The sequence below is a fragment of the Lolium perenne genome, chromosome 4, assembly GCF_019359855.2.
Source record: "Lolium perenne isolate Kyuss_39 chromosome 4, Kyuss_2.0, whole genome shotgun sequence".
Lineage (NCBI taxonomy): Eukaryota > Viridiplantae > Streptophyta > Magnoliopsida > Poales > Poaceae > Lolium > Lolium perenne.
In genome coordinates, this window is record NC_067247.2 from 401539013 (window position 1) to 401553534 (window position 14522).

A 14522-nucleotide genomic window follows, 5' to 3' on the forward strand; every position below is an offset into this window, starting at 1 on the left:
ACCGATACGAACGGTACGCTCTGGGTAAGCCGGGTCCAGCACGATGTCTTTCATTTCTTTTGTCGGCTTGAATGCCGGTGTGCCCAAGTTGGCACTCATTGCCGCTAAGCTCAACTGTGAGGACTGAGCCAGCGCAACAACAGTTTGCATCCTTCTTTTTTCTTCCGCTATTACCAGCGATTCAGCTAGATTTGATCCGGCGGAAGTGGTTTCCAGTGAGACTTTATAGTTTCCCACCACAGTCAAGGGTCCACGAGGTGCCGGCATCTTCATCTTGAGATACGCCGTATGAGTTGAGGCCATGAACGCTGCCAATGCCGGTCTCCCCAGCAAAGCATGGTACGGACTGTCCAGGTCCACCACCTCGAACAGAAGGTTTTCGACCCGGCAATTATCACGTCCTCCGAATGATACATCCACCCGGACTTTTCCCATGGGTGAACAGGACAGTCCCGGAACGATTCCGTGGAACGTGGTGTGAGTTGGTTGCAGCATGTTTTCTGTTATCCCGAGCGTATGCATGGTGTGCCGATACATGATATTTATGCTGCTCCCATTGTCTATCAGCACCTTGCTGAACTTGACACGAGTCGTTGGCCCATGCATGATTGGGTCTACGACAAGAGCGTAGCCACCCGGATTCGGCATTATCTTAGGGTGATCCCTGAATGACCAGGTAATTTCCTGATCCGACCACAGCATGTATTTTGGAACTGCCGGCATCACGGCGTTCACTTCCATGGAACGGCGATGCAAACTTTGCTTATCTGTGGGCTCAGTAACGAACACAACACAGCACATATCTGGGTCATGGTAAACATTCCGGCCTAAAGGTGCCGGCGGTGGCGGTTGGCCATTGCCACCTTCCACCTGATGAACTTGTTGTTGCTGTTGCCGGTTTGGCTGAGGCTGTACCGGTAGAGCACTTGCTCCGGTAAGCGGGGGTGGTGGTGGTAGTCTTCCGGTACCTTGGACCCTTGCATCTTTCACCATGCCTCTTTCCATCAATCTTTTGGTCCAAGTGCAATCTTTTGTTAAATGATTTGCAGGCCTTGCGGGATTTGGTGTGTGCCACCGGCATGGCTGATCCATAGCGGATTCCATGGTGTACCTCTCATCATTTTGCCACTGTTTCTTTTCAACCCATTGTTTTTTAGGACCCGCCCATGGCTGCGATCCGGTTTTTTGCCTTTGGCTTCCGCTGGCGCCGGAATTATCCTGCATCGCGGCTACTTGATGCGGACCATACCTCCGATCCGGAAAATCTTCCCTTCTTTTATTATGCCGGTTGTCCCGGTATTGATCTTGGCGCGGATGGCTCGCTTGCGCCGGTTTAGCTTGAACCGCCGGTTGCATTGGGTCTCCCAATGCGTAGCTATCCGCCACGCGTATCATCTCTGCCAAAGTTGCTGGCATGTTTCTCTGCAGCTTTTGCCACAGAGGTGAACCTCTTCTGCATCCATTGCAAAACCAAGCAATGGCCTGTGCCTCGATCACTCCTTCACAAGAGTTTCTTGTGGAGTTCCACCGGGTCAGGTAATCCCGGTCTGTTTCATTGGAGCGCTGCACGCACAAGGCGAGCTGCTGCGGCCTGTTTGGCCTCCGGTAAGTACTGCTGAAGTTGCTCACGAAAGCTTCCTCAAAGTCCAACCAGCCATTTATACTTCCCGCCGGCAAGTTGTTAAGCCAAATGCGTGCCGGTCCAACCAGGAAGGATGGGACGATTCTCACGGCCCATCGCCGGTTTCCTCCACTTGTTACGGTTCCTCCGCCGCCAGCGATATACACTGCGGTCACGTAGTCCGCAAGCCAATCTTCCGGCTTTGTGGTGCCATCATATGTTTTTGTGTCGCGGGGCAACTGGAAGTTGCGAACCGGTGGTTCCTCTTTCATGATTCGTGGTCCAAAGCATTTTGGTCCCGGAGGACCTTCTGCCTCGACCATCTCAGATAGATAGACCCTGTCCAGCCTGTGCCTCGCATCCCGGTCTGGCAGGCATCTTTCTCCGACACGTTCTCTCAACGCGTTCCGGTAAGCTCGTTCCATTCCGGAATCAGCTTCGTCGTAGCGTTCCGGTACCGCGGCTCTTGCCTGCCGGTACCTTTGTGGAGGCATTTCCTCCTCAGCATAAGCTGCTCTTGCTGCACGATAATTTTGTCCGGTTTCACCTTTACCGGCGTAAGCATTTCCGGCGTAACCGTTTCCGGCATAGCCACGTGCTGCCCCTTGGCTTTTTCTTCCGGCCTCGTGTTGCCCGGCTTGTTGTTTTCCGGCAAGTACCGGATCATACACAGTCATTTGATGCGCATTCGTTTCTTTTTCTTTTCTCCTGTCCGGATGGGGGGACGATGCCTGCCCATGGGACTTGCTTCCGGCATTCTTTGCCGAACGCACAGATTTCGACGCTGCAGCTTTGTTCATTTTAGCAAGCTGCTCAGCATTTTGTTCCTGTATCATATCAAGCAACTCCCTAACACGATCTTGTTGTTTAGCTAAAGCATCTCCGGTAAGCGAGTCACACAGCTCTACTGCAGCCCTAGCAGCTTTTATGGTTTTATCCGGACTACTGTACTTAGGTTTTTCTACGATGCTCAAAGATGCAGAAGTACTCTTTCCGGCAAGAATCTCCTTACGCAGATCCTGATCTAGATTGCGAGCTCTAAGCCGGTTTTTCGGTACTCTAGCAGGTTGAGCGCTAACAGAAGCAAAGCCATGGGCAGCGTTATACTCACGTAGGGTTAGGTTCAGCTCACGCTGAGCCCGGATGATGTCCGCGCCTCCAGAGAGCAGCTTCTGGCGTTGCGCCTCCAGCTCCGCCTGAGCCGCTGCCGGGTCGATGTTCTGCGCGATAGGCGTTGCCAGTACGCTCATGGCCGCTTGAAGAGGAGTTTCCGGTGGCGCTGCAGATGCACCCGCAACTCCCTGGTCGCGCTCGGTCGGTGGCTTGGCCGTGCGCGTAGACCTTGTTTGTCCAGCGCCTTCCTCCGCAGCTTCAGCGTCAGCCGCGCCAACCATCAGCACCTCCACGCTGCCGGCGGCGTGGCCGTTGCGAACCGCAGATCTTGGCGGGTCCGGAGCTACCAGCACCGGCGAGAGGCACTAGCGCTCGGGGACGGTGCCGTAGTAGACGCGGAGGGTGCCGAACTCGATGACGCGGCCGTTCCTGGGGAACTTGGCGCCGTTGGCGAAGCAGCCCGCGTTGTCGTTGACGAAGTCCAACGAGCCGAGGCGCTGGACGAGCCCAGACACCACGCGCTCGCCGGAGACGGTGAGGAGGCCCGCCCGAATATGAACTCCAGCAAGCGCAGCTGCTGGCCCCACGGTGGGCGCCAACTGTCGTCGTGGTGAACAGACAGATGCCATAGGATGGCTTGAGTTGGGGCCGAATGTACGCTTGAGGATTCGGGGGAGGGTTTCCGAATGGATTCCGGTATCTTTTATTGATGAACTTGGCCTTGGCCAGAGGTTGAAGAAGCACAGTACAAGCTCTATCTATTTCTCTTCAGTTGAATCTCTCTTACATAGACCACTCGATCCCTCCAAAACTTGGTTACAGAGGTGCGCCCCCTCTCCTTATATAGGGGAGAGGGTGGCTTACAGGGGAAGAAACCCTAGGAAACCCTAATGGCATCTTTGACTAGACAAACTACTTTACAAAGCCTCTTTGGCAACCGGTGACGCCGGTATCTCTTTAATCAGGGGCGGTGACATCCTCCGGTACCTTTAACGTCATCACCTGCTTTTGGCGTCAGGGCTTCGTTTAAAGCTGAAGTGCTTCGCTCATCTTTGTCGTATAGCTCTTGAGGAATCTTTGACTGCCCGTTGCCGTGCTACCAGAAAAAACATACCGGACCCCCGGTATCTTACCATGGGTTCCGAAACCTTTGCCTTAGTGCTGAAACCCTCTGGGCTACTGCACTCCGGCATACCTCCTCTTGGGATACCGGCACGATGCACTTTGCATAAAACCAACTCTTGTTATCCGGAATAACCTTTAAACCGGTACATTGATGGCTCAAACCATCCGGTTTGGCATGCCTTTGGCATACCGGGGGTCATCCCCCCAACACCAGGATTCCTTCACAGCCCCTAAATTACTGAATTTTGCCAAACACCACATCACGAGGAACTTGAGCAGGGGAATTGAAAGCAGCATAAACCAAGGTCCTATCCTTCACAGCATCATCAGAGTGCCAGCTGAGAAATTGCCCAAAAGCAGCAACAGCCAAGCAAGATCGTAATCGTTTCTGAAATCTAGAGGCACTCCCAGCAACATAAGCCATCCCCTGCGGAAACCTTGCAATGCTCTATGAATCTGCTCCGTATTGTCATGATTGACAAAACGCACAAAAATATTGTTCTGCAGGTGGTACGGGCCGTGCTAAACAAGCGCAGACAGAGCAGCTGGACTGCGTAATTCATACATACCAATTCCAAAGATACATGGACTCACTGATTCCACTGCCCTCTCTAGATGGATGATAATGAACAAACAAACCTTCTCTCTCCAGTGCGCTTCATGCCGAGGTGGTTGCGGAGGGAGCAGCGCGGCCACACAGAACGCCCCATGGCGCTGAGGCGGATGCACCGAAGGATTGTAGAAAGTGCGCGGGAGCCTAGTATCTCCGCCGTCGATGATTTGGTGGCCCAGCGGGATGAACCGAACAGGATCAAGCTCGGAAGTGGCCATCGCAAAACCACGGCAGAGCCTCTCCGATGGCAATGGTGGTGGGGGTGGGGTTTCTGGCGGAGCAGACAGAGGAGTCGAGATTGGGGCTTTTGGAGATGAAACGGTGGAGGGGCTCTTCTCGGCACAGGGTTCTAGGCAGTTGGTCTGTCGTGGCGTTTTAGGAACCCAAACCTTTCCATTTTTTCCTTCTTACCAAAGCAGTTCTTTTTAATGTGCCCATAATGAAAATAGCCCTTGCACCGAATTTGGTTAGTGCACGCTGTCGTGTCGTGGCCCATAGAGAGACATTTACCACAGGCCCAAAACTGATAAGCTATGTCATCCACGACACTTTGGAGCCCATCAGCAGCAGAGGGCCCACTTTCCTTCTCCGGAGAAACAGAATCAGCGTTTGAAACCGCAAAATCTACGCCAACAGCGAAAACCGATCGCGAGCCAGATTGCGTCGAAGTTTCAGCACACTTTTGAACAAAATCAAAAGGTTTAAAGCTGCCGAAGGAAATTTCAGGCAGAGCTGCTGTTTTGAACATAACTGGCATCTCGAGATTGCTTGATCCACTTGAACTTGGGATATTGGGATCTTGATAGCCCTTCCACGCTGCATAGCTAATAGAGTCTGAAAAAGTCAGCCGTCTGTTAGAGATATGATTAGATTTACGCAATATAGATTTAGGTGCACCAAGCTTCAGAGCTTGTAACCCAAGATGAGCTCTCTTCTTTGTAGGACTGACTAGAGTCCACTCTTCTCTGCACTCGCGCTGCCATTCAGAAAACTCGTTCTACCAATTTGGACCACCAAAGCCCCACAAGTGGAAAAAACACTTAAATTGCTTGCACTCGAACTTCTTCAGATTATAAACTTGAAAACCAATCTGCTTGCAAGAAACATTAAAATAGAACACTCTATCTCTTAGCAGAGAGACTTTTAGATCAACACAATATCCACCAATGGCAGCCTCTAGAGCAATACTGACAGAATCATCATTCAACCGAAAACAGGCTCGATCAAAAGAGACTACCATAGTAAAATGACCAGTGAAATGCGACGGGTGCACTAAGGTAGCAAACTTTCTACGCATCTCTTTAGCAAAATTAATAACAGGAGAAAAATCCAACCCTAAAGAGATGGAGGCATGGACCGCAAGAGAACAATCGTCCTCAAAGACCTCCTGCTGGGAATTATTCACATAAATCCCAATGGCACTGATGCCAGATCCAGAGCACATAGAAAGATCCTTGGGAGAAATCACACATTCGCCCACTAGAGCAACATTGGACAGGAATTTTACCTCAGATCCAGGTGCGATCCTTTCTTGATAGGCCAGATGCCTACCAATGATGGGTTTACCTTTAGCATTGTTGAGGATGATCCAATCCTTCCAGAGGTTGAGGGCGCCATCATAGGACTTCATCCTGCCACGATCCAAATCCTTGGACGTGGTATACGTCGCTTTCCAACTCCATGCAGGGGGGCCATTGAGGGGGCTAGGGTTTGAGGGGTGGGGGAGGAGAGTGATCGGATCAGACGAAGGATTTGACGGCCAGATATGTGGGATCGCCGGCAGCTAGGTTACGGCGGGAGGGGAGGTGGAGGGTGGACGCCATTCTCTTAGTTTATGCATTATCATGCAGTTATGATGGTCCTATGTTGCTTGATGATATAAATTATAATGTACTGAAAATGGGATTGGAGAGGTCTTAACTTTAGCTAGAAGGAGTCCCATACCTTTTGAGAATGATCAATCATCTTGTTTTAATATGGTCAAAAGTGGGTTTGGAGAGGTCATGATTTTAAATATTGATCCCACTATTTTGAAGAGTGACAAAATTTATGTGCTTGTAGGTCATGAAAAGCATGCTTTATGTGATAGTTAGGGTGAGGAACAAAATCGACGAGATCAGGTTGGACTCGTTTACCTCCTTCCATCGCGTTGCTTGCTGCCGATGATGATGTTGGCGATGCCATCGAGATCAGAACTTTGCAGCCTCCAATTCCCACAGACGGCGCCAATTGACGAGGGATTAACTCGTCAATGCCTACGTATTGTAGACTTAGGGTTTCGTAAGAAGTAGAGGGCAAGTAGATCTCGAAGGTTCAGCCGAACAAAGGTGCTCAACTCAATATTATGGTGGCTAGGGTTACAATGACTCGATCCTTTCTTTCACCCTCGGCTTCCCCTTTATATAGGAGGCGAAGCCGAGGCTTTTCCATGTTGTACGAGTTACAAATTATCGGGCCACGTTGGGCCTTTCCCTATATTGATACAAGTTTCCTATAATAACTCTAGCTTCCTAATCCGAGGATCTCCAACCTTCTGGGCCTCCAAAGCTTCGAGTCCATGGGCTTCCTGCTTTCATGCGGACCAGGATACTCATTTGACATACCCTGTAGGCATACCTATGTCAGTTGTAGATATGAAAAATACAAAAGGGACACATATGATCGAGGATTCGAACCACTGACCTCCTTCGCTATCAAGCCGACTGAAAAGTTACAGTACCAACGCGCCAACATGATCTTTGCGTACAAATCACCCCGACAATGTTAAAATATATTTCTTTCCATGATACCATCCTTTAAACATCTCTGCTGCTGATGGGTGCCGATGGTCAGCTTCTCGGTACAAGAAACATGCGATATCATGATTATTTTTTACCAGTATTTAACTTTTTACGGTCGAGGGACGCTGCAGGATGTGGGTCCAATATGTCATACTCACATACTACGCTGTAGCTATTGAAAAATACAAAAACTGAAATATTTGGCCCATGGCAATTGCAATGTTAATGGCCAGCTACAGCCCAAAACTAAAATATTTTGCCCAACGGGGAATGTAGTACAATACTTCTTTTTATTAGGAAGGTGGTACATGGGGCTACCCTAAAAAAAATTGTACATGATATATCGCTGATGGGTCCCCGAGGTCAGCCTCTCAGTACAAGAAAACCCGCACAAAAAAGAACGCTTGAACGAAGATTCAAACACAAGACTTCTCTCTCTGAAACATGAGAGCAGCGGTGCCTTGCCACTGCACCTGCATCATGATTGTTTATACATCTAACCAGCTGTATTCTGACATACTTTCACCTTCCGATCCCATCTGTTAAAAATAGCTGCTGCTGATGGGTCCCGTAAGTCAGCCTCTAAAAATGAAAACAAGATCGAGGATTCGAACTCAAGACCTCTCTCTGCATCAAGCCGACTAAAAGTTGCACTGCCACCGAACCAACATGATGTTTGCGTAAATATCACCTCAACAGCTCTTTACTATAGTTCCGCTCACGATACCATCCTTTAAACATCTATCAATCAAAATCAAGCTGACTGAAACTGTAACTTGCCACTGTGCCACCTCCTAGTATTTTGATTTTTACTCACATAAAAGCTCTTTAACTAAAGACTAGCTATCCGCGTATTTTTTGTTCTACTTACGGTCCCTCGTAATTGTCGGGGCTTTTCAGTTCTATTTTACTCCAAATTAGATCTTAGAGAGAGTTTCTACTATATGTTGAGTCCAAAACGCTGGATTTTTTGATCGAACATTTTGCAAGCTGATAGAATAAATCGTGGATTTTATCAGATTTTTTGAAATATTAAAATATAATTTATGATTTTTTTTAATATACCGAGCTCCACGCAGTGACTCAATATGAAGTAAATTCAGTATTCCAATTTTTAGAAATTAAATCCTAATAATAGAAAAGAAATAAAACTACTTATATGTGGAATCTCCGTTTTTTTTCTTGGACGAATCAAAGGATGTCCCGTCTTTACTTTGGAAAGGGGCCCAAAGTGCAAGAGTAGAAAGGCCCATTGGCAGTTCTAGATGGCGGAGGGCATCACAGAAATAAAAAGTTGGCCCACGGTAAATACCATGTAAATGGCCGGCTACAGCCCAAAATTAAAACATTTGGACCAAGCGGGGAATGTAGTACAATATTTCTATTTATGATTAGGAAGTAGGCAGATGGGGTTACATTAGAAAAAAAAGGGTTGTATATGGGGTAGCGCTAGAACCCTGATCGCTGCTAAACGTTGCCTCTTTGCGCCTAATATGTTTGTTAACGTGGGCTTAACTAATTTGAAAAAAAACATGTTCAGTGCATCATGTAAAGCACAGGATGGTGTGATGGTACATCACATTGCGACCATAAAACAACATTTGGACCAACCTAAAAGTTTCATACAGTATTCACAAACTCTGGTCAACCATAGTCTGACTAAACCTTCCAAAATTCATAACTAATCCAAAATTGCTCAAAAAAATATTAAACCTTCACTTATGGTATCTGTATGTCAAGTACTAATTAATTAACCATGAAAATTTATAAATGTGAATAAAGAATCTTTCTTTACCAATCCACTCTCAAAGTTGAGGTATACGAGGTTAATTAGTCGATGATCATGTCCCTCGACCCCAATTAGCTACATGCATGTGGACCATTACTTCACCTAGCATTGTTCAAATGGGTTTAAATTTGGCACAAGGGTGCACAGTCACATGCCAAATGATGTTTGCACCAAGCCCTGCCTATTTGGTTTGGAATTTTCAAAAAAATCATGCAAAAACCCAAATTTAGGGTTACATTTTGCTAAGCACGTACCAAAATTCCTTCTAGCATCATGTAAAGCACATGATCGTGTGATGCTACATCACATTGTGACCACAAAACAACATTTGGACCAGCCTGAAAGTTTCATACACTATTCACACAAACTCCGATCTCAAACCATAGTTTGACTAAACCTTCCAAAATTCATAACTAATCCAAAATTGCTCAAAAAAATATTAAACCTTCACTTATGGTATCTGTATGTCAAGTACTAACCATGAAAATTTATAAATGTGAATAAAGAATCTTTCTCAACCAATCCACACTCTCAAAGTTGAGGTACGAGGTTAGCCGATCGATGATCATGTCCCTCAACCCCAATTAATTAGCTACATGCATATGTGGACCATTACTTCACCTAGCATTGTTCAAATGGGTTTAAATTTGGCACAAGGGTGCACAGCCACATGCCAAATGATGTTTGCACCATGCCCTACCTATTTGGTTTGGAATTTTAAAAAAAGTCATGCAAAAACTCAAATTTAGGGTTCCATTTTGCTAAGCACATACCAAAATCCCTTCTAGCATCATGTAAAGCACATGATGGTGTGATGGTACATCACATTGTGACCACAAAACAACATTTGGACCAACCTGAAAGTTTCATACACTATTCACAAACTCCGATCTCAACCATAGTTTGACTAAACCTTCCAAAATTCATAACTAATCCAAAATTGCTCTAAATAATTTTAAACCTTCACTTATGGTATCTGTACGTCAAATACTGTCCATGAAAATTTATAAATGTGAATAAAGAATCTTTCTCTACCAATCCACTCTCATATAGTTGAGGTACGATGTGAGTCAATAATGTCCCTCAACCCCAATTAGCTACTTGTGTGGACCATTTATTCACCTAGCATCGTTCAGATAGCCTACAATTTGGCACAAGGGTGCACACTCACATGAAAAATGATGTTTGCACCATGCCCTGCCTATTTGGTTTGAAACTTTCACAAAATTCACGCAAAAACTCAAATTTAGGGTTCCATTTTGTTAACCATCTACCAAAATCCCTTTTAGCATCACATGTAAACCACGTGATGGTGTGATGTTACATCACATTGTGACCACAAAACACCATTTGGACCAACCTATAAGTTTCATACACAATTAACAAACTCTGGTCAACCGTAGTTTCACCAATCCTTCCATAATTCTAAATTAATTCAAAATAGCCAAATGATATTTGCACCACACACCCTGCCTGTTTGGTTTGAAATTTCAAACAATTCATGCACAAACTCAAATCCCTTTTAGAGAAACATGTAATGCGCACATGCATGCATGGTGGTTTGATGCATGGTACATCATATTATTGTGATCACAAAACTACGAGAGTTCATTGGTAGAGAAAGATTGTTTATTCACATTTATTTTTCTTCATGGACTGTGTACTTGATACACATATGTTATAAGCGATGGTTTCAAAATATTTTGAACAATTTTGAATTAGTTATGAAATTTGAAATGTTTGGTCAAACTAGGGTTGACTAGAGTTTGTGAATAACGAATGAAACTCTTAGGTTGGTCTAAATAGTGTTTTGTGGTCACAATGTGATGTACCATCACACCGTCATGTGCTTTATGGTCCCTGATGTGTAGGCCCATGTAAAGTGGGCACCATATGTCAGTGGCCGCGCGGGTGTTAAGCCTGGGCTAGAGGAATCTTTGTTCTCACGAAGGGCAAAATACATGAGTCCGAATTTCGCGCCAGAGTCTTCGCAGAGAAGATATACGGTCCCTGACGTGTAGGTCCATGCAATGTGGGAACCGCATGTCAGCGGCCATGCTGGTTTGAAGCCTAGGTTAGAGGAACCTTTCTTCTCATGAGGGCAAAAAAAATCAAAACTTCGAGCCAGAGTCTTCGCAGAGAAGCTATACACACTCGCTGCCGGCTGGGCTTCGGCGCACGAGAGGAGGTTCACCGGTGCAAGCTCTATCTGGCCAGAGTTAGACTGAAAAGTTACAGTCAGTGGGGCAGAGAATAAATGCTTCCTCGCGTCTTGTCGGGCAGAGAGAGAGAGAAAGATAGCGGGCGAGAGAGAAAGCCGGCTACTTCATCCTCAATGTTGTACCACGAGTGGATCCATTAAAAAAAGTACCACTAGACCCGATAGTGTTTTCATTTCTACTTCTATGGTCCTTACTGAATATTATTTGGGTTGGTTGTAGTTTCTTACTTTCTTTTTGTCCTACTTGTAAGTGTGTTGCCACCGCTGAATGAAAGATTCTAGGTTTCTCTAGGACGGACCCCAATTTAAAAAGAAAGTACTATCAAATTTGGTGAATGATTCTTAGAAGAAACCTTTGGATGCCTCGTTTGGTATTTTTACTATGTGACAGATTCGCTTACTAAATGTGGCTGTTGCCTTGATCATCTCCCCTGAAATCGGAAGAATGTTTGGGCATGATAGGTTATATGTGTTGTAAAGCAAGTTTTTTGGAAAGTTGTGAAAACTCAATCTTTTCTGTCAGAATGGAATCTAGTGCATGTTAGAAGACCCCTTGCACAAGTTTTCATAAAAAAAAACTTCTTCATTGTCCTTGAATATTTTTTTAAACACGGTAAAATATGTTCGCATGATCATACATTTGCAGAAGTTGGATATTACAAAACTAACGACCGATATAGGATATAATGACTACTTGGCTACCTAAAAATGATTTTTGCCGCTTTTCTTGAGCAGTCTATCACGCACTTGTAGTTCAAAATACCCTTGTTTCGAAAGATTTCGAGCAATTTTGAATTAGTTATGAATTTTGGGCTTTGGTCATATTCCTTCTCGCACGAGAATTCATACCTAGAAGTTGAATCTTTCAAAACTATCAGCGGTTTACTTCGATTTTGAGAAGTGTATCACACATTTGTAGTTCAAATTAGCCTTATCTTTTTGTAAATCGACATGAAATCATTTTATGGTGTACTTCGTGTAGGTCCATGCATGGTGGGCACCATGTGTCAGGGGCCGCGCGTGAGTGATTTATAGGTTAGAGGAACCTTTGTTCTCGCGAAGAGCAAAAAAAAAGTCAGTATTTCGCGCCAGAGTATTCGCACAGAAGTTGTACTGTCGCTGATGTGTAGGTCCGTGCAATGTGGGAACCATATGTCAGTGACATCCCATCACTGAAGCCTAGTTTAGAGGATCCTAGTTCCCGCGAAGGGCAAAAAAAAATGGTCAGAATTTTCGCAGAGAAGGTACCCACTCTCGCCGGCCGGGCTTGAGCGCACGAGAATAGGAGGTTCACCGCTCGGACTCGTGCCAGCTCTATCTGGTCAGAGTCAGACTGATAAAGTTATTGTCAGTGGGCAGACAATAAATTCAAACGTTGTTTCCTCGCGTCTTGTTGGAAAGAGAGAGACAGAGAGCGAGAGATCTAGAGAGAGCTGGCTACTTCAGGGTAGTACCTCAGTGATTAGCTTACTAGATCGATATGGCCATGGACATGATCATGTCCATTGTTTTTTAAGAAGTTGTCAAAACTCATTTTCTTTCGGTCACAATGGAAATTAGTGTGTGAAGCAGCTACAAAAAAAATAGAATCTCAAAGTTGAGGTACGAGGTGTTAGTCGATGATTATGTCCCTCAACCCCAATTAGCTACATGCATGTGGACCATTACTTCACCTAGCATTGTTCAAATGCATATTTGTTACGAAATTTTCAAAAAATTCATGCAAGAACTCAAATTTAGGGTTCCATTTTGCTAAGCACGTACCAAAATCCATTCTAGCATCATGTAAAGCACAGGATGGTGTGATGGTACATCACATTGTGACCACAAAACAACATTTGGACCAACCTGAAAGTTTCATACACTATTCACAAACTCTGGTCAACCATAGTTTGACTCAACCTTCCAAAATTCATAACTAATCCAAAATTGCTCTAAATAATTTTAAACCTTCACTTATGGTATCTGTACGTCAAATACTATCCATGAAAATTTATAAATGTGAATAAAGAATCTTTCTCTACCAATCCACTAGCTCTCAAAGTTGAGGTAAGAGGTTAATTAATTAGTCGATGATCATGTCCCTCAACCCCAATTAGCTACATGCATGCATGTGGATACTTCACCTAGCATTGTTCAAGTGGGTTTAAATTTGGCACAAGGGTGCACAATCACATGCCAAATGATGTTTGCACCATGTGCCCTGCCTATTTGGTTTGAAATTTTCAAAAAATTCATGCCAAAATTCAAATTTAGGGTTCCATTTTGCTAAGCACGTACCAAAATCCATTCTAGCATCATGTAAAGCACAGGATGGTGTGATGGTACATCACACTGTGACCACAAAACAACATTTGGACCAACCTGAAAGTTTCATACACTATTCACAAACTCGGGTCAACCATAGTTTGACTCAACCTTCCAAAATTCATAACTAATCCAAAATTGCTCAAAAAAATATTAAACCTTCACTTATGGTATCTGTGTATGTCAAGTAATAATTAACCATGAAAATTTATAAATGTGAATAAAGAATCTTTCTCTACCAATCCTCTAGCTCTCAAAGTTGAGGTACGAGGTTAATTAATTAGTCGATGATCATGTCCCTCAACCCCAATTAGCTACATGCATGCATGTGGATACTTCACCTAGCATTGTTCAAATGCATGGGTTTAAATTTGGCACACCAGGGTGCACAATCACATGTCAAATGATGTTTGCACCATGTGCCCTGCCTATTTGTTTTGAAATTTTCAAAAAATTCTTGGAAGAACTCAAATTTTGGGTTCCATTTTGCTAAGCACGTACCAAAATCCATTCTAGCATCATGTAAAGCACAGGATGGTGTGATGGTACATCACATTGTGACCACAAAACAACATTTGGACCAACCTGAAAGTTTCATACACTATTCACAAAGTCTGGTCAACCATAGTTTGACTCAACCTTCCAAAATTCATAACTAATCCAAAATTGCTCAAAAAAATATTAAACCTTCACTTATGGTATCTGTGTATGTCAAGTACTAATTAACCATGAAAATTTATAAATGTGAATAAAGAATCTTTCTCTACCACTCCACTAGCTCTCAAAGTTGAGGTACGAGGTTAATTAATTAGTCGATGATCATGTCCCTCAACCCCAATTAGCTACATGCATGCATGTGGATACTTCACCTAGCATTGTTCAAATGCATAGGTTTAAATTCGGCACACCAGGGTGCACAATCACATGTCAAATGATGTTTGCACCATGTGCCC